The sequence below is a fragment of the Alexandromys fortis genome, unplaced genomic scaffold (genome assembly GCF_014885135.2).
Source record: "Alexandromys fortis isolate MF-2015 unplaced genomic scaffold, M_Fortis_MF-2015_v1.1 scaffold_6, whole genome shotgun sequence".
In the NCBI taxonomy this organism is placed as follows: Eukaryota; Metazoa; Chordata; class Mammalia; order Rodentia; family Cricetidae; genus Alexandromys; species Alexandromys fortis.
Genome location: NW_026067902.1, coordinates 18028757 through 18047985, shown reverse-complemented (window position 1 = coordinate 18047985; position 19229 = coordinate 18028757). Strand labels below are relative to the sequence as shown.

Sequence of the window (19229 nt, the reverse complement as noted above, 5' to 3'; positions counted from 1 at the left end):
ATAAATGATGCTGGCAAAACTGGATAACCCCCTGCAGAAGAATGGAATGAAACCAGTATCCTCTCTCTCTCTCTGCACAAAAGTTAATTAAAAGTGGATCAAAGACCTTAATTTAAAACCTGAAGCACTCAAACTCCTAGGAGAGTTCAGGATATAGATATAAGCAAGAATTTTCTGAACAAAAGTCCAACGGCACAACAAATAACCACAAGAATTGACAAAAAGTATTACATAAAATCAAAAAAGCTTCTACCCAGCCAAAGAAATCATCAACAGGATGAAAAGTCTATGGAATAGAAGGAAATCCTTGCCAGTTCTATTTTAGACAAGGAATTACTAGCTAGACTATGTAAAGAACTGCAAAAACTAAATTTAAAAAATGCTCAGCAATTAAAAGTGTTTGCTGCTCTTCTAGAGAACCAACACCAACATCCAGCAACCCACAGCTCCAAGGGATTCAACACCTTCTTCTGGCCTCCAGTAGGTACCCATGTAAGTGTGGTTCTCTCTCCTCTCTCTCCTCTCTCCTCTCTCTCTCTCCTCTCTCTCTCTCTCTCTCTCTCTCTCTCTCTCTCTCTCTCTCTCTCTCTCTCTCTCTCACACACACACACACACACACACCTACCTTTTCTAAAAACTGACAATAGCCAGGTATAGTGGCACATGCCTTTCATCCCAGCACTTGGGAGGCAGAGGCAAGCCTGATGTACAAAGTGAGTTTCAAGACAGGCTCCAAAGCGACACAGAGAAGCACTGTCTTGAAAAACCAATATAAATAAATAAACAGATCTCACAGAAAGACACACATATGGCTAATGTGTGTATTTTAAAGTGTTCAGCATCCTTAGACATTAGGAAAGGCAAATTAAACTCCTCTGAGATTCTATCTCACCCCAGTCAAAAAACTACCAAGCAAACAAATGACAATAGATGTCAGAGAGTTTGTGAGAACAGGGGACCTTCATTCCCTGCTGCTAGTGTGTAAATATAAACTGACTGAAATATAAACTATTGAAACCAGTGTGGAGGTTTTACAGAAATCTGAAAATAGAATTCACACACCACCCAGCTAAACTACTCCAGGGCATATACTCTACTTGCACATCCATGTTTACTGCTGCTCTATTTACAACAGCAAGGAAATGGAGTCAGCCTAGATACACATCAAGAGATGAATGAGTAATAAAACATGGTACATAGACACAATGGAATTCCATTCATTCATAAAGAAAATAAATTATTAAATTTGTAGGACAACAGATGGACCTGGAAAATATTATTATATTCTCTCTTACATGTGGATCCTGGCTTTTAATGTTTACATGCATGTTCACGTAGGACTGAGCGTGTGACAGACCAGTAAACCGGAAGCTTTAAGGCAGTGAGTGGGCAAGGCAATAGGACAGGTGATAGGAAGGTAAAAGGAAGAATGGAGGAAGGCTGTAGAAATGGAAACGGCAGACAGGGAGATGGGGAGTAAGCAAGTATATGTGTGGGGTAAATCAACCAAAATCAACTATACACAAAAATGCCATTTTAACAAAAGTATCATTTTAGAGACTTAAACAATAAAACTAAAACTGAGAATGATGGTTTATGTCTGTAAACCACACTCCAGAGTCTAAGTCATAAGGCAAGAGGATTATCATGAGTTCCAGGGAAGTCTGGACTATATAGAGTGAGATCCTATCACAAAAAGTTCCCTCTCCCATCAAAAGAAAATGGGCTAATTACATAGATTTCACTCTGTTTTGAGAAGGCTAGGGAGTATCCATCCATCTGTGAATGACGTCAGAGCAAGAACTCGGTTAGGAGACTATTATTATTTATACAGACTGAAGTGATAAATTTCTATACACTAGATGAAAGCAAGATAATTCACTAATTATACGGCATGATTTTATAAGAGTCTTATGCAATTTATATAAGACTTTACTCTTTAGCAGAAAAATATCAAAAACTTATTTTTAACTAATTTTAATGTCAATGAATATAATGTTAAATGATTCACTAGGAAAAGTCTATGATGCATTTAAAGATGAGGAAACATACTTAAAGCTATATTTGGGCATATACATAATTTATTTATTTCTAGTGTGAGTGGGAGCTATGACTCCTCTTTGTTTGAAATTTAAATACACCCACCTTACCACTTCTAATCCTGGCCACAACAAACTAGAAGGAACCAGATTTACCTTACTAAGCAACTATAAAAGCATACAGAATATATAAAATGGAGGGTTTCGGAAATCAGACAACAGGCAGCACAACAGAGATGTGGGAGAAAAGGTGAGCCAGTGAAGGAAGCTCTGCCACCCCAGACCCTGCCTGGAGCGTTCTGAGCCAGCACAGGGATGGGGGGGCACACCAGCGGCAGATCTGCACAGAGTCCCTCCGTGAGGCTTTGGCTGAATCAGTGCATGTTATAATGTGAGTTTAAGGACAAACCCACTGGAAAGAGGCAGGCGGAATATCTCTACATCTCACACAGGACAATGAATGAAAACTATTTTCTTTTTCTTTTTTCTTTTTGTTTTTTGGTTTCTCCTCCCCCCTTCCCTTTCTTTTCCTTTTCTTTTTTTTTGAGACAGGATCTCTTTATGTAACTTTGGAGCCTGTCCTGTAACTCAGGAAGGTAATTTTTGGTTTTTCGAGACAGGGTTTCTCTGTGGTCTTGGAGCCTGTCCTGGAACTAGCTCTTGTAGACCAGGCTGGCTTCAAACTCACAGAGATCTGCCTGCCTCTGCCTCCCGAGTGCTGGGATTAAAGGCGTGTGCCACCAACGCCTAGCAATGAAACTATTTTCAAACAACTGCATCCCAAAATAAAATTCAAAATTATTTTTAAAAAAATTTTGGAGAAGAAGACAGAATATAGCAACATAAAATCACAATGTCTGGTATTCACTCAAAAACTGCCAGGGATATAAACAAAAAGAAATACCAACCAAACTGAACAAGTACACATAAAATTGGTGGATAACAATTTTAAAACAGCTATTATAGATACATTGACTGTTTTACAAAATAAAGAAAAGCACAGGTATAAAAGACATGTAAATGAATGAATGAATGAATGAATGTCTAGGGATAAAAGGTATGTATCTGATATAATAAGTGTATCAGAAAGGCACCATCCTCATGCTCCCAAGCCTAGCTCTGGTCTACAGTTCCTGTACTAGCCCAGCATAGCAGGCCAGAATCTCACCTCAGATACACAACCAAGGGAAGAAGGGAAGTTCACATGTTGTAGTCATACTGAAAAAAAAAAAAAGGCCAGGACAGTATGCCTCCCCCCAAATCCACTAATATATAAAATGTTCTCCAATGAGAATCACCTAGATGAACCCCAGAACACAAAATTTAAAAAAACAATCATAGACTTGAAAGTAAAGTAGAGCACGGAACAACTCATGCACAGAATATGAGAGAGAGGAGAGACAGAGACTCTGAGACTGACCCACAATGAAAGGAACATAAGGAACTTTGAGACACCATGAAGAGATCAGATCTTCAAATTAGAGGTATAGAAAGAGAAGAACCTGGGTAGATGGCACAGACAACATCATCAACAGGATCACAGAAGTTAAGGGAAGACATCTCCATGCAGATACAAGGAGCGGGACCAGAAAATAAACTCCCCACAGCATAATATAATTAAACACTAATTATGCAGAACAAAGAGAAGGCACTTAAATCTACAAAAAAAAAAAAACCCACAAGTCATATATAAAGGGAAACCCACCAGAATAACAGTTGAATTCTCAATGGAAACTTTAAAAGCCAGGAGATTCTGGAGCAATGTACTTGAAGTTCTATAAAATAATGGGTGCCAACCTCAGCTACTGTACACAGCAAAACTATCTGCTATTGTTGGAGGAGAAAGAAAAACTCTTCATGGTATCTACTAGCTACAATCATTCATGTCCACCAAATCAGCCCTACAGAGACTCCCAGAAGCAATACCTCAGACTGAGAAGAAAAGCAAGCATAGCCAAGACTGTAGAAAGGAAACAAATAAAGCTATAGTCACAGGAACACAAATAGGAAAAAAAATATAAATGCCCCTCAACTGAAGAATGGATAAGAAAACCATGGTACATTTACACAATGGAATACTATACAGCAGAAAAAATAATGACATCTTGAATTTTGCAGGAAAATGGATGGAGCTAGAAAACATTATTTTGAGTGAGGTAACCCAGACACAGAAGACAATTACCACATGTACTCACTCATAGGTGGTTTTTAAACATAAAGCAAAGAAAGTCAGCCTACAAACCACAATCCCAGAGAACTTAGATGACAATGAGGACACTAAGAGAGACATACATAGATCTAATTACATGGGAAGTAGAAAAAGACAAGATCTCCTGAGTAAACTAGGAGCATGGGGAACTTGGGAGAGGGTTGAAGTGGGGAGGGGAGAGGCAAGGAGGGGAGCAGAGAAAACTGTAGAGCTCAATAAAAGTCAATAAAAAAAGAAAACACAAAAAAATAGAAAAAAAGAAAAAAATAACAATGCTGGGCAGTGGTGGTGCACACCTTTAATCCCAGCACTCAGGAGGCAGAGGAAGGCTGATCTCTGTGAGTTTGAGGCCAGTCTGGTCTTCAGAGTGAGTTCCAGGACAGGCCCCAAAGCCACAGAGAAACCCTGTCTCGAAAAGTCAATAAATAAATATTTAAAAAAGAAAAAACAACAAACCAACAGCACACAGATTTCATAATTTGTTAGTGGCCTCAATTCCCCTGCCTGGTCAGAAGACACAGGTCAGGTTAATATGTATTAAGAAGCCAAATCCGTCTTTGTGTTCCCAACAAGAAACTCACCCTACTTTAAAAGACAGGCACCACCTTAAAAGAGAGTCTTGATGGTGGTGGTGCATCAGCACTCGGGAGGCAGAGGCAGGCGGATCTCTATGAGTTTGAGGTCAGCCTGGTCTACAAGAGCTGGTTCCAGGACAGTTAGGGCTGGAGGGAGAGAGAGAAGAGAGAGAGAGAGAGAGAGAGAGAGAGAGAGAGAGAGAGAGAGAGAGAATAGAAAACACATTCCAATGGGAGCAAGAACCAAGCAAGCGTCATCATCCTAAGATCCAGTAAAATAGATTTCCAACTAAAACTAATCAGAAGAAATAAAGGACACTTCATTCTAATCAAAGAAACAATTAACCAAGAAAAGATTACACCCCAAACATATATGTATCAAATTCTACCGCACTCAATTCCAATGAAAGCATACTACTGGACTTCAACACACAGACTCCAAATCAAATGGTAACAGGCGATTGCAATGCCTCACTTTCTCCAAAAGACAGATCAAATGAAAAATAGAGAAGCATCAGAACTGAATGACATCACACACCAAATGTACCTAACAAATTTATAGAATATCCCACCCCAAACCCAAAGAATGTATATTCTATTCAGCAGCCCATGGAAGTATCTCTAAAATAGACCAATAGTGGGACACAAAACAAATCTTAACTCAGAAAACGGAAAGGACTCCATATCATGACCATAATGTAATAAAGCACAAATCAACAGTAAACAAGCACAGAAACTCATGGAAATTAAACAATACAATACCAAATGATGAATGAGTCAAAGAAGAAATCAAGAAACCAATCAAATTTCTAGAATTAACCGAAAATGAAACCATACCAAAGAAATACCCCTCTGGGACACACTAAAAACAGTTCTAAGAAGGAAATTTAGAGCTCTAATCTCTTACAATAAAAAGTAAGACAATGCAAATAAACGACTTAATGACGCAACTCACAAATTTGCAAAAACAAGAACAAACCAAACCCAAATCCAGTAGATGGCAATAAACAACCAAAATTAAAGACAAAAATTAATGAAACAAAAACAAAAAAAACCAATATCAAGAATCAAGAAATATCACACACCTTTAATCCCAGCATTGGGAGGGCAGAGGCAGGTGGATCTCTGTGAGTTTGAGGCCAGTCTGGTCTACAAGGCTAGTTCCAGAACAGGCCTCAAAGCTACAGAGAAATCCTGTCTTAAATCCCTTTTTAGAATCAACAAACAAATCTCAGAGTTAGTTACTATAGTTGGTTACTACAGTTGGTTTTAATGTCAACTTGTCAGGCATTAGAAACATCTGTATATGGAGTCTCACCTGAAGAATAGTGAGCTTTAAGCTATAGAAAAGGGAATATCCAGAGGGAAATGAATGTAGAAGTGGGGGCAAATGAAAAACATAGAGGAAAAAAATCAAATGAACAAAGCCTTAGGATGCTGGGGGTAACACTGAAGGGCTAACAATCTAATCATAACCCAGGAAAAACATTGAAGATCATTTATCCTTTATTTATTTATGCAATTCTGTCTATTCCGTTTTCAGTTACTGAAAACTTAAGTTTCTTTCTCTTTCTCTCACTCTCACACACACTCTTTTGCTGTAGAATAATCCTCTTGTACACTGTAAAGATTGTCACTCGAATTGATTTAATAAAACACTGATTGTTCAGTAGCCAGGCAGGAAGAATAGGTGGGGTGACCAAACTAGGGATAATGGGAAGGAGAAGATCAGAGTCAGGAGTTGCCAGCAGACAGAGAGAAGATGAGAATGCTGTACTGTAAAAAGGTACCAAGCCAAGTGGTTAATTTATGTGTAAGAGTTAGCTGGTAACAAGCCTGAGCTATCAGTCAAGCATTTATAACTTATATTAAGCCCCTGAGTCAATTATTTGGGAAGTGGCTGCTAGGTATTTGGGAACAGGTGGGCAGGAAAGAAACTTCAACTACATTTTTTGTTTTTGACAGAGTGTTTTTGAGTTTCTTTGTGTTGCCCTGGAACTCACTCTGTAGACCAGGCTGTCCTCAAACTCACAGAGATGGCCTGCCCTTGCCTCCTGAGTACTGGGATTAAAAGCATGCTCCAGGGGCTGGAGAGATGGCTCAGTGGTTAAGAGCACCGGCTGCTCTTCCAGAGGTTCTGAGTTCAATTCCCAGCAACCACATGGTGGCTCATAACCATCTGTAATGAGATTTGGCACCCTCTGGCGTGTGGACATACATGGAGGTAGAATGTTGCATACTAAATAAGTAAATAAATCTTTTTTTTAAAAAAAGGCATGCTCCACCACCACCAGCAATTTCTTTCCATTTTTTAATCATTAATTTTACCTCAATTGGGTCCAAAGAAATGGGGAGAGAGGATGAGAAGCAGAAGCAATGTCTGAAAAAATTTCCAAATTTGATAAGAACTAACTATACCACACATCACCTATTATTTTGTTATTTATTTATTTATTTATTTATTTATTTATTTTTGTGACAGGGCTTCTCTGTAGCTTTGGAGCCTATCTTAAAACTAGCTCTTATAGACCAAGCTGGCATCGAACTCACAGACATCTGCCTGCCTCTGCCTCCTGAGAGCTGGTATTAAAGGCATGTACTACCACCACCCGGCTTACATCACCTTTTTTTTGTTTGTTTTTTGTTTTTTGAGACAGGCTTTCTCCGTGTAGCTCTGGCTATTCTGGAACTAGTTCTGTAGACCATGCTGGCCTCAAACTCACAAAGACCCACCTGCCTCTCCTCCTGAGTGCTGGGATTAAAGTTGGGAGCCACCACTGCCGGGCTCACATCACCTATTATTAAAGTATAAGACCCCACACTTTCCAGTTAGTCATGATATGTTGTAGTGAGAGATTCCACAGAGCCACTGCATCTGGCTTGAATTCTGGAGTGATAATACCTAGGCTTTTAACTACCCTTTGTTTAAAGTCAGTGATTCGTAGCTGAGTTCTTCTGAAGGAATTTCAGAGCCTTTGCAAAGCTTAGTCTTAAAGAGGACCTGACAAACCAGGAGTTCTCATGGCTGAGAACTACCTAGGCAAACAGTTTCTTCAAACAGTTCCCAATAGGAGGATTTGGTATTCAGAAATTGGTTTGCTAAAGGTTTTTATTTTTTTATTTGTGTGTGTGTGTGTGTGTGTGTGTGTGTGTGTGTGTAAAACAATAAAAGAGGCTTTTGCAAAACCATAGCTTTCAGTCCATCAGAGGCTTAACCTCTTTGGTACAGAGTATCTAAAATTCATCTTGCAATGAACCTTTGCCTTCAATAGACCCCTGCAAAACAGAACACTGAAAATATGTTATAAAAGTTGAAGATTGTTTTGTGTGCATTTGTGTGTTCAGGTGCACGTGTGTGCTCAAACATACTGAAGCCAGAGAACAAACTTGTGTGTCTCATCAGACGTTATCCACTTTATTTTATATATTTTGTCATGTGAGCCGGGCAACCTGAAGTCAATCCCTAGGACCCATAAAAGATAGGACAGTCAACTCCACAAAGTTGTCTTCTGACATTCATACTCTGTTGCATGTGCACCCCACACATAAAACAACTAAAAAAATAATAATTTCTAAATTGCTATGTAAAATGGAGCCCATTAGAGGGGGAAAAGAGGGACCAAGGAAGAGGGGCATAGGAGGTAATAGAACACACATGATATGAAAGTAGAAGAGGAAACAGTGGAGGTGGAAGGGTGAAAATGTTCTGAACTCACTGAAAAGATATTTTTTTCTAAAGCTGTTTCGAAATGTGCTGGCTAATTTTGTCTATTTGGTTGGATTAAGAAGCACCTAGGAAGTTAGCAGAGCACAACTCTTGAGTGTGACTGTGACAGCATTTCCAAGCAGGATGACAGGGAATGTAAAGAACATTAACCCACTGGGGAGAACGTGGATGAAATAAAAGGGGAACCAAAAGCAAGTCCTCCAAAGTACAGGCATTATCTCTCTACTTCCTGGCCACCAGGATGTGAGCTCAGCTCTATCAAATCTCTCTGCCATAATAACCATGGGGCAAAACAAGTCATTACTCCCTTAGTTGTTTCTGTCAATTATTCTGCCACAACAATGAAATGTGTAGCGCTGAGAACTGATAGCAGGGTTGTTCTTACCGACCGTACAGTTTAGAATCCTTTGGAACTGTTCTGTGGGGGAATCTGGAAAACCAGGCTAGCGAAGGCCAATAATGAATGCTTTAAGTAGGCTTGATAGGTGGTTTTGATAGGTCACACCAACATGCTAACAGGAATGAAGACAAAATAGACTATGGCAAAGGTTCTCAACCTGTGGGTCACGACTGTTATGATTTTAGCCAACCAACATGGCTGGCACTTCTGGGTTCCAGGGCCAGGCATGCACAGACAAGCCCTCAGGCAAAAATACTTAGCCACCTTGGGGACCTTAAAAGGCCCTACATGACCCAGAGCAGCGTGGTTGTATCACCTATGTATGACGAGGCTATGTAAGCCCTTGTGCGCATTTGTGAGCTCCATCATCCCCTTGTGTGCATGAGCTAGGCAGCCTTTAAAAGCTAGACATGCCATCTTCAGCCCTGTCTTTCTGCACACTGACTTCACCAGGCCTGTACGCGTCTCCTCTAGAAAACTCCAAAGCAGGTTTGTTGTGAAAGGGGGAGGGGTGGGCGGGGCTTGTCTCTTAAAGGGACAGACCATTACTACGACCCCTTCAGGTCACACATATCAGATTTTTTTGTTTGTTTTTCAGAGACAGGGTTTTTCTGTGTAGCCCTGGCTGTCCTGAACTTGCTCTGTAGACCAGGCTGGCCTTGAACTCAAAGACCCATTTGCCTCAGCCTCTTGAGTGCTGGGATTAAAGGCTTGTGCTACCACTGCCCAGCACATATCAGACACTTACATTATGATTCACAACAGTACCAAAATTGCACTATGAAGTAGCAATGAAATATGTCTCAGGGTTTCTATTGCTGTGACAAAACAAACACCATGACCAAAAAACAAGTTGGGAAGGAAAGGGTTTATTTGGCTTACGCTTCAGCATTGCTGTTCATCACGGAAGGAAGTCATTGCAAGAACTCAACAGGGCAGGATCCTGGAGGCCATAGAGGGGGTGGTGCTTACTGAGTTGCTTACAGTTTCAGATGTTCTGTCTATTATCATCATGATGGGGAGCATGATGGCATGCAGACACACATGGTGCTGGTAGCTGACAGTCCTACGTCTTGCAGACAACACAAAGTCGACTGATACACTGGGCAGTGTCCTGAGCATAGGAAACCTCAAAGCCTACCCCAACAGTGACATACTTCCTCCAACAAGGCCATAACCACTCTAACTAAGCCACACCTCCTAATAGTGTCACTCCCACTGAGATTATGGAGGTCAATTACATTCAAACGATCACTTTCCATTCCCTGGCCCCCATAAGCTTGTAGCCATATCATAATGCAAAATGCATAGAGTCCAACTTCAAAAGTCCCCATAGTCTTATCACATTCTCAACAATGTTTAAAAGTACAAAGTTCAGACTGAAGAGATGGGTCAGTGGTTAAGAGCACTGGCTGCTCTTCCAGAGGACCAGGTTCAATTTCCAGCACCCACACAGCAGCTCACAATTGTCTGTAATTCCAGTTCCAGGAAATCTGACACCTTTACACCAATGCACATAAAGTTAAATTAATTTTTAAAAAGTCCAAAATTCAAAGTCTCTTCTGAAATCCATAAAATCTCTTAACCGTAATTCCCTATAAAATCAAAATTGAAAAAAAAAAAAGCAGATCACATACTTCCAACAAGTAATGTAACAGGACAGATATACATTACCATCCCAAAACTTAGGGAAGGGGCCATAGTAAGGAAATACTGGACCAAAAAGATCAAAAACCAGCTGGGCAAACTCCAAACTCTACATCTTCATGTCTGATGTCAAAGCATTCTTCAGATCTCCAACTCTGTTGAGCTTTGTTGACTGCAACACACTTCTTTCTCTTGGGCTGGTTCTATTCCGTTAGCAGCTCTCCTCGGCAGCTATCCCACAACTCTGGCATCTCTAACATCTTGGGTTCTCCAAGGCAACCCAGGCTTCAACTTCACAGCTTCATGCAATGACTTCTCTACTAGGCCTCCATTCAGGGACACCCCTAACACATGCCTGGTTTCAGTGGCTTTTTTCAGGCGTGGAGGCAAATTCTATAACCCATTTCTTCAATCCTTACTCTAATGTGGCTGAAGCTACCAAGTTCTGCTGCTTGCTGGGGCTGGAACATGGCCCTATTATTCAATTATATCTTCACCAGCTTTCTGTCCTTAACCACCTAAACTTGGCTGATCTTGAACTTGTTCTGTAGACCAGGTTGGCCTCAAAGTCAAAAGATCTGCCAGTCTCTGCCTTTCCAGTGCTGGGATTAAAGGTGTGCCCCACCACTCTAAACTTTAGTTCCTTTTCATAAATTGGAAGCTTAGCTGAGTGAGATCATGCCCTGGGGTCATCACTCCCTTTATTCCATTTCTTAATCTGTTTATCTCTTTGAACATAAAATTTAGCTCTATTCCATTTCCTGGTGCTCTTTTTCTCCTCAAATTTTTATATTGTGATTTACCTTGATCAGCTTGCTTCTTTTCATTTTAAATCTTCATTAGAGTTACCACTAAAAACCACACAACAGTCTGCAGTTACAAAGAAAGAATAAACCACTTAATTATGAAAGGTAATCTTATAAGGAATTTTAAGGGAGTCACAAATGTAAACTTTTATATACATAAAAAGACAGTCAGCTAAACTTTTAGTACTGTACAGGGTGCACAGCCATTCATCAATAACAAAAAGTTGAGGTCAGGAATTAGTGCAAGAAATTAATCATCACCTTGATTATTAACCAGACCTAGCAAGGGGAGCTAGAAACAATTAGGGCGTTCTATATTCTTGACCCTAGCCTAACGAGTCAGACAGCTCAACTATGAGTCCTTGTGGACTTTAGCTTGTTTTCTGGGGTTATTTATCTTAAACTATTAGCAAGGCTTCTGGTCCAACTTGAAGTTGTTACTGCCTCTTTTCAGCATTGAGAGATTAGAGCAGCCTGGCCCATCGACTCAGATGCTTTCATTAACCTGAGCTGCTCCTAAGGTGGAACTCATAGACTTTAGATGTATCCTTATTTTTATTTTTATTCATCAAAACTCTGTATAGGCTACCATTATTATCATCAAATTAGACAATACAGCTTCAGGAAGGGCCATCTTCTTGACAATCCACAAGTAGAAATGCTCAGGAGAATGGGATGTTTCCGAGATAAACACACCATATTACAGGCAGTGGAGATCTCCCCACATCCACTGACACCATGCTAGATACCAGAGAAATAGAGCTGCAGCGAACATGTTAAGGAACAGCAAAAGCAAAAGACGTTCAGGGGTCTGCAGCCCAGTGGCCTTGCCAAAAGGAGATTGGCCCATCAGAGAATTTCCTTCTGGTGGGCTGACACCTGGAACTTCAATTGATACTCGCTGCTCCTCTGGCATGGCCAATGGCACCACAGTTGATCAAATCACACTCAGCACCACAGTCTTCTGTGCTCCTACTGGTATGGCCCATTAAGCAGCACTTAAAAACATTCAAATGCTTTTTAATCCATAGTCCCAAAGTCCATATTACTCCAAACGAAGTCAGGCTTATCCCACAGCAATATCCCAGTCCCTGATACCAACCCTCTGTCTTAGTCAAGGTTTTTATTGCTGTGAAGAGACACTATGACCATGGCAACTCTTAATAGGGAGGGCTTGCTTACAGTTCTAGAGGTTCAGTCCACTACCATGACAAGGAGCATTGTGTCATGCAGGCAAATGTGGTGCTGGTAGTTGACAGTCCTACATCTCTCAGACAACACGAGTAGACTGACACACTGGGCAGTGTCCTGAGCATAGGAAATCCCAAACCCTGCTACCATAGTAACGCACTTCCTCCAACAAGGCCATGTCCACTCTAACAAAGCCACACCTCCTAGTAGTGCCACACCCTATGAGATTATGGAGGTCAATTATAGTCAAACTACCACAGGTAATTTTATGTTTGGGGGTGGGTCACTACAATATGAGGAACTGCACTAAAGGGTCGCAGCATTAGGAAGCTTGAGAATCACAAGAGTATGGTCATGAGGCTTCAGACAGGAACAGGACCATACTGCTGAGGCTCTGCATGTAGAGCGTTATGTGGTCTGAATCAGTGGTGGAAACGAAATCTTGACTCATTAGTCAAGTATCTTGACTCAGCAGTGTGCCTGATGTTGACTAATAGACACTCCCGTTATAGACCAAGCAGGAATGGAAGAAGAAACTCCAGTCTTTTGGGGATGTATTGTGGATGCCAATCTCAGTGTTCTCAACTTGGTTATAATAATATATATATATAAAAAAAAGAGGGAAGAATTTCTACTGTGCTGATAGATTACTGTGCCCTAAGGGCTGGGGACCAAAAGAGCTAGCAAAATCTGAAAATTTTTCAGTCTGTCTAAAGATGATGCCTTTAAACAAAAAGAAGCCCAGGACCAAAGTCCCCAAGATTCAGTGTCTAGTTATTCCATGTGTCCTGCAAAACAATTGCCAATGTACTGCTCTAAAGAAACAACACACCAAGAAAAATAAAGAGGAGGCTGCAGAATATGCTAAACTTTTGGTCAGGACAGTAAAAGGAGTCAGAGAAATATGCCAGAAACAGTCTGCCAGGAGATGTACGCTGTCCTCACTGGAGGCTTTTACTTGTGAGTTCAGCAAAATTAAAGATTATTTAAGAATAACTAATATAAATAAGCAATCAGACCTTGGGGGTGGAAGAATTTCAGAACATATGTCATCCATTGAGGACTGAATTTGTGTAAGTTTTAATTCATCTGAACGACCTTGTTTTGAGAAGATAGCTCCCGAGTGCCTCGCTAGTGCAAGGTTAGTTTGACAAGTGCTTCCTTACATCCAGCTATACAGGCCACTTAAGAGACCACTGTCTATGCAGACATACCTATCACTGGAAGCAGCAACAGACCTTGTACTGTTCATCATATGATATTTATTTCACAGACTAAAGGGGATACAAAGTGACGGAGGCTTTCACTCCAACTTAAAGCAAGGTCAGTCTTCCTGCAGACAGCCCCTAAAGAGCAATGTATAAAACCATGAGAATGAAGCCAAAGATGCAATGGAGACCTGGAAAATTGGATGTGTCAGGAACTTGGAATGTGCAAAGCAAAAAGACACAAGCTGCTACCAAGTAAAAGTAACCAAAGAAAAAGGCTATGTGAGCTGCAACCAGTAAGGTCTTAGAGGCAATGCTCATCTGGAGAACACATCACCAAGTTCAGGCATGGAACTATGGGACTGGTTTCCCCTTTGAGGTTTCTGTCTTGCTTTGGTCCTAACCCCACCTTGCTACTTTTCTATTTCTTCCTTTGGGAATGAAATTGCTTACTCTGTACCATACTTCCTAAGTATATAATTTTCCTTCTGATTTTACAAGGAATCACAACTGAGTTTGCTTCCATCTCAAATATTTTAATCCCGGATTTTTGAACAATGTCAGAACTGTAAAGCCTGTGAGAACTCTGGAGGTGGACTGTATAATTGTAATTTCAGGAGGACATAAGTCTTATGGAGACCAGGGATGGAATATCAAGGTTTTTTATTTTAATCTCTCTCTCTCTAGTGAGTCGTGTGTGTGTGTGTGTGTGTGTGTATCTATAGGCTCACATGTCACAGCGTACATGTGAAGGGTTGTTTTTTGCTGTTTTCCTGAATATCTCATATGTTAGCTTCCCAGGTCTCTCATCTCCACCTCAGTACTGGCACAGATAAGCACGTCCACATCTGGCTTCACATGGCTTTTGGGGATTTGAATTCAGCTTCTCAGACTTGTGTGACAAGCACTTTTACCCACTGAGCTATCTTCCCAGTCCAAATGTATGGCTTAAAGAGATGTGTTTGGGTGTCAAGTTAACAAGAGGTGGACTTGTAAGGGTTAATCTTGATTGTCAACTTGATGGTTAGTAAAGTGCACCTCTGAGTATATCCGTGAGGGCACGAGCATGGGTATTTTCTGTGCTTCCTCAATGCAATGAACTCAGCTGACCTGTTCCACCATGCCCTCCGTGCCACAGTGGATAAAAACCTCAAAACTGTGAAACAAAATGTTTCCTTCTTTATTTTTCTCCTGTTTATTGCAGATACACAATGTCTGCATAAGACACAGGGTAATATGCACATTAACTTTTATTACTTTTTTCATTTAGAATATTTATTTTTAATTATTTAATTAGAGTGAAATATTTCCACTGACCTCTGAAGCTAATAGAGAACACAGAATTAGTTAGGGTTAATAAAACAGCAACTTCTCTTGAAACTACCTGCTCATGTTTATACGTTCTCTTCATAATACTTGAAACTTGCATAAGTATCTGTCTCTACAGGCTTCTGCTTCTACTATATGGTAAACTTAAAAATGAAGGGATTTTTCTCTTTTGTCTACTGCTGATTTTTTTTAAAGACACAGTTTCTTTGTGTAGCCTGGGCTGTCTTAGAACTAGCTCTGTAGACCAGGCTGGCCTTAGATCCGACTGTCTCTGCCTCCCAAGTGCTGGGGTTAAAGGTGTACAAGAACCACCACCCAGAGCTGCTACTGAATCTTTAACCCATGACAGTTTAACATGGGAAATGCTTAGCAAGTACTGAAAGAGCATATGCAGCTGTTACAATAACTTACCATTCAAAGATTCCAAGAGATTGTTTTGAATAATTTATTGCATGTATGACTGGTTTGCCAGCATTTATGTCTGTGCATCAGTGTGAGTCTAGTGTCCTTGGAGGTCAGAAGGCGGCACTGGATCCCCTGGAACTGCAGTTAAGAATGGTAGTGAGCTGCCATGTGGGTGCTGACAACTAAACTTTAGGTCTTCAGCAAGTGCTCTTAAACACTGAGCCATTTCTCCACTTCAACAGCCCTAAATATGTTGAGCTTATTAAATGTCATGGAAGTTCAAAAGAAAGGAAGTCCTAATCCAGTTTACCATGTAATTCTGCATCCAGGTGATTTTTGAATCAAACATCATTATCAGTATGTATCACACTTTTCTCTTTGGCTCTTCTTTTTCTTACTTTTCTTCCCTCATCTCTGCCTTACTAGTCATTGAAAAATGTTAATAAAACCATTTTTAGATATTATATAAGCTAAAATCTTAGTGGACCAAGAAAAAAGAAAATTTATAAGCGTACTCCATAACATACAACACAAGCAGAAAGCCGCAAAGATGAACAAAAATAGAGTATTGAGATGACCATATGATTAGATAAGGGAGACAATGCAACCTTATCTTTTAAAGCAAGTGTTTTGAAATGGGAGAAAGTAAAATAAAAGGAAGTGTAAGGAGGTAAATGAGGGCTAGAGACAGTGGTTACAGCACTGTCTGCTCTTCCAAAGGACCCAGGTTCAGTTCCTGTCACCCACGTGGCAGCTCATACTATTAGTAACTCAAGTTCCAAGGGATCTAGCACCTTCTTCTGATTTCCATGGGCACCAGACACGTAGACAGTCGGTAAACTATATACATGCAGACAAAACAAACATACACACAAAATTTAATTTTTTTTAACAGACTAATGAACTGGATGTGGTTGTACATGCTTGCAAACCTAGTTATTCTGTTGACAAACACAGGCAGATCATAAGACCCAGGCCAGCCTGAGCAATCTAGGAAAACCCTCTTTCAAAATAAAATAAAAAATTGGGGATGTAGCTCAGTTGGTGGGGTGCTTGCCTAGAATACATAAAGCCCTGGATTTGAACCCTAGTATGGCATAAAAATGGTGGTTGACACCTGTAATTCTAGCACCTGGGAGGCTGAGGAAGAAGGATTATTGGGACTTCAAGAGCAGCCTGAATTACAGAGCAAGTCTGCCTCCAGACAACAAAGCAATGTCATCCATATGTATTCTTGATAAAGCTGTGTAAAGTCCTGCTCAGCACCTAAATGAAACTTAAAACTCCATGATCAGAACTAACTCAGCCGTGCAACACCTATATACTTTGAAAAACCAATAGTTTATCACGGCACACACATTTAGGCAAAATACTCTACACACAAAAATAAGTATACTTAAAAATGTTTAAACAACCCATGACTGTCACATTTTAATGCAGCCTTATGTATAAACTGCTCCCTAAAATTGTCTTAATTATACAACTTTCACTACTAGCATGACATTTAAAGATATATAAAGTCCTACATAATTGAGCTCAATTTGCTCAGCTTTCCTGAGGTATTAAAATAGCCACTACTTAACAATAAAAATCTAAAGTCATAAACAATACAGAATTCACTCAATGATGTATATATATATATATATATATGAATATACATGTTCTCTAAGCTACTTCCCTACTCATGATCAATCTGTTTCAATTTCAAATTACAAAATTAATAAAGTTAAGTATGAGCCTCAATGTCTTCTATGTGTCCAAAACTGAAAGAGAGAAGTCAGTTTCTATCATTCCATTATAAAGTTAAACTATTAGAGAAATTTCCTCTACAATCATGTTTCAACCATCCCTTTTGGTGTCTTCCTAAAAATTCATCATACAGGAAATACTAACTTCTGAGCCGGGCGATGGTGGCACACGCCTTTAATTCCAGCACTCAGGAGGCAGAGGCAGGCGGATCTCTGTGAGTTCGAGACCAACCTAGTCTACAAGAGCTAGTTCCAGGACAGGCTCCAAAGCCACAGAGAAACCTTGTCTCGAAAACAAACAAACAAAAAAAAAAGAAAAGAAAAGAAAGAAATACTAACTTCTGTACTAAAGATTTCTTTCATTATGTTTTAATTTTTAATAGACCACAATCCAAATCGGGATAGATTCTCCAAGACGTCATATTGTTATATCTGTCACTATCACAGCTTCTTTAAAGAGGCAAGACACAAAGTATTCAACCCACTCAACACTTTTAAAATCCTCATTTTGTTAATCCCTTAATGAATGTTATTCTAGTCCACTTAGTTAAAAGAAAACAGATACCTCTTTGCAGTCTATCCTCAAGTCCATGTTTAATGTCAAGGCGACTGTTAATGGCTCAAAACCAAACACTGTTAACAAAACACAGCCGGAATCCTCCTTGTATTTGAGAGTCTGAGTACAAACATATGCCCATTCATAATAAACTCTCTCACGCAATTCAATTCTACTAAATAACCATTTCCCATCATACGTAGGTTAAGATAAAATTCTCTTCTTTAATGGTCAAAGGACAGCTTCCAAAGCCTGAGCAGAGAAGCCTATCAACTTTAATCTAAAGCAAAGTACAACTCAATGTCATTTTTACCTCTAAGGCAGCGCCACAATGGAAACAAAATGAACTTCACTGGAAGATCAAGTATCCTAGCACCCCCATGATTATTTACTTCTCTGACTCGACAGTACGTATACATAGGCTCTTTTGTCCCTCTTTCGGCATCCCAGCGTATCAACAGCATCATCTTTGTCAAAGCCAATCCCTCCAGTCATTACTTCAGTACTACAAAGTCCTGGCCTTCCTAATTACCCCAGAGAGAGACTCCGTAGCTCCGTCCCTCTTCCATTACAGCGAGGAAAAAATAAAGGTAAAACGAAACGCTCATAATTTTAAAGCATCCTCTCTGTTCGATCTTGGTAACCAGAAGAGTCATGAGTACAAGTGATATATGGGTCATCCACAGAACAGATGAAGCAGCTTAGTGACCCTCCAAGTTCAGGGAAGGCACCCAAAGCCTCCGGGGAAATGGGGCAGAACCAGAACGGTCTCGGGGATGAGGACCAATTTGGGTCTGGCACCAGCCCAGGGGATGGGCAGAGACCCAAGGGTCTCGGGCAGCCTCTCCTCCATGCCTCGGTAGGGCTGGGCTAGGGGTCCGGCGGGCGCAGAGAGGCTACTTGGAGACGCCCCGGGGCTCGGGGGTGTGTCCTACCTGGGCCGCGGCGGACGCAGGATCTCCGGCGGAGGGCTGGGGTCCAGCTCAGGGCTCGCACCGGCAGGAGTCACCGCTCAGCAGGCTGGCCCGCCGCCGCCTGCCCATCCCCCGCCGCCCACTGCGGCGGGACCCGAGCGCGGCTTAGACGGCCGGCGGTCCCCTCGGGTGCCGTCCGCGTCTAAAGGCGGCGGCGGCGGCTGCGGGTGTTGCTGCGGGCCTCCCCGGGCCGCTGCTCTCGTGCCAGCCCCTGCACCTCCTCCTGCCGCCGCCGCCGCCGCCTCGTCCCCACCGCTCCCATAGCCGCTGCGGCGACTACTGCAGCGCCCGCTGACCCGGCCCGACGTTACTCTCCCCCCCGCAAGCCGCACAGCCTAGCCCACCTGCCCTGCCAGCGCGCACCGCCCACCTTTCCGCCGCGGGTGCTGATTGGAGAGCACGTTCCCAGACCGTG

General features: G+C 41.2%; 1 protein-coding gene across 3 annotated transcripts in view; it reads right to left on the bottom strand.

The window, feature by feature from the left end:
* Positions 1 to 19155, bottom strand: part of Ttbk2 (tau tubulin kinase 2) — a 127834-nt gene extending 108679 nt beyond the window's left edge. For all 3 annotated transcript variants that reach the window (XM_050134427.1, XM_050134426.1, XM_050134428.1), the window contains exon 1: positions 18776 to 19155. The gene's annotated coding sequence lies outside the window, so the exon portion shown is untranslated. The remainder of the gene's footprint in view (positions 1 to 18775) is intronic.
* Between the last annotated feature and the right edge of the window lie 74 nt (positions 19156 to 19229).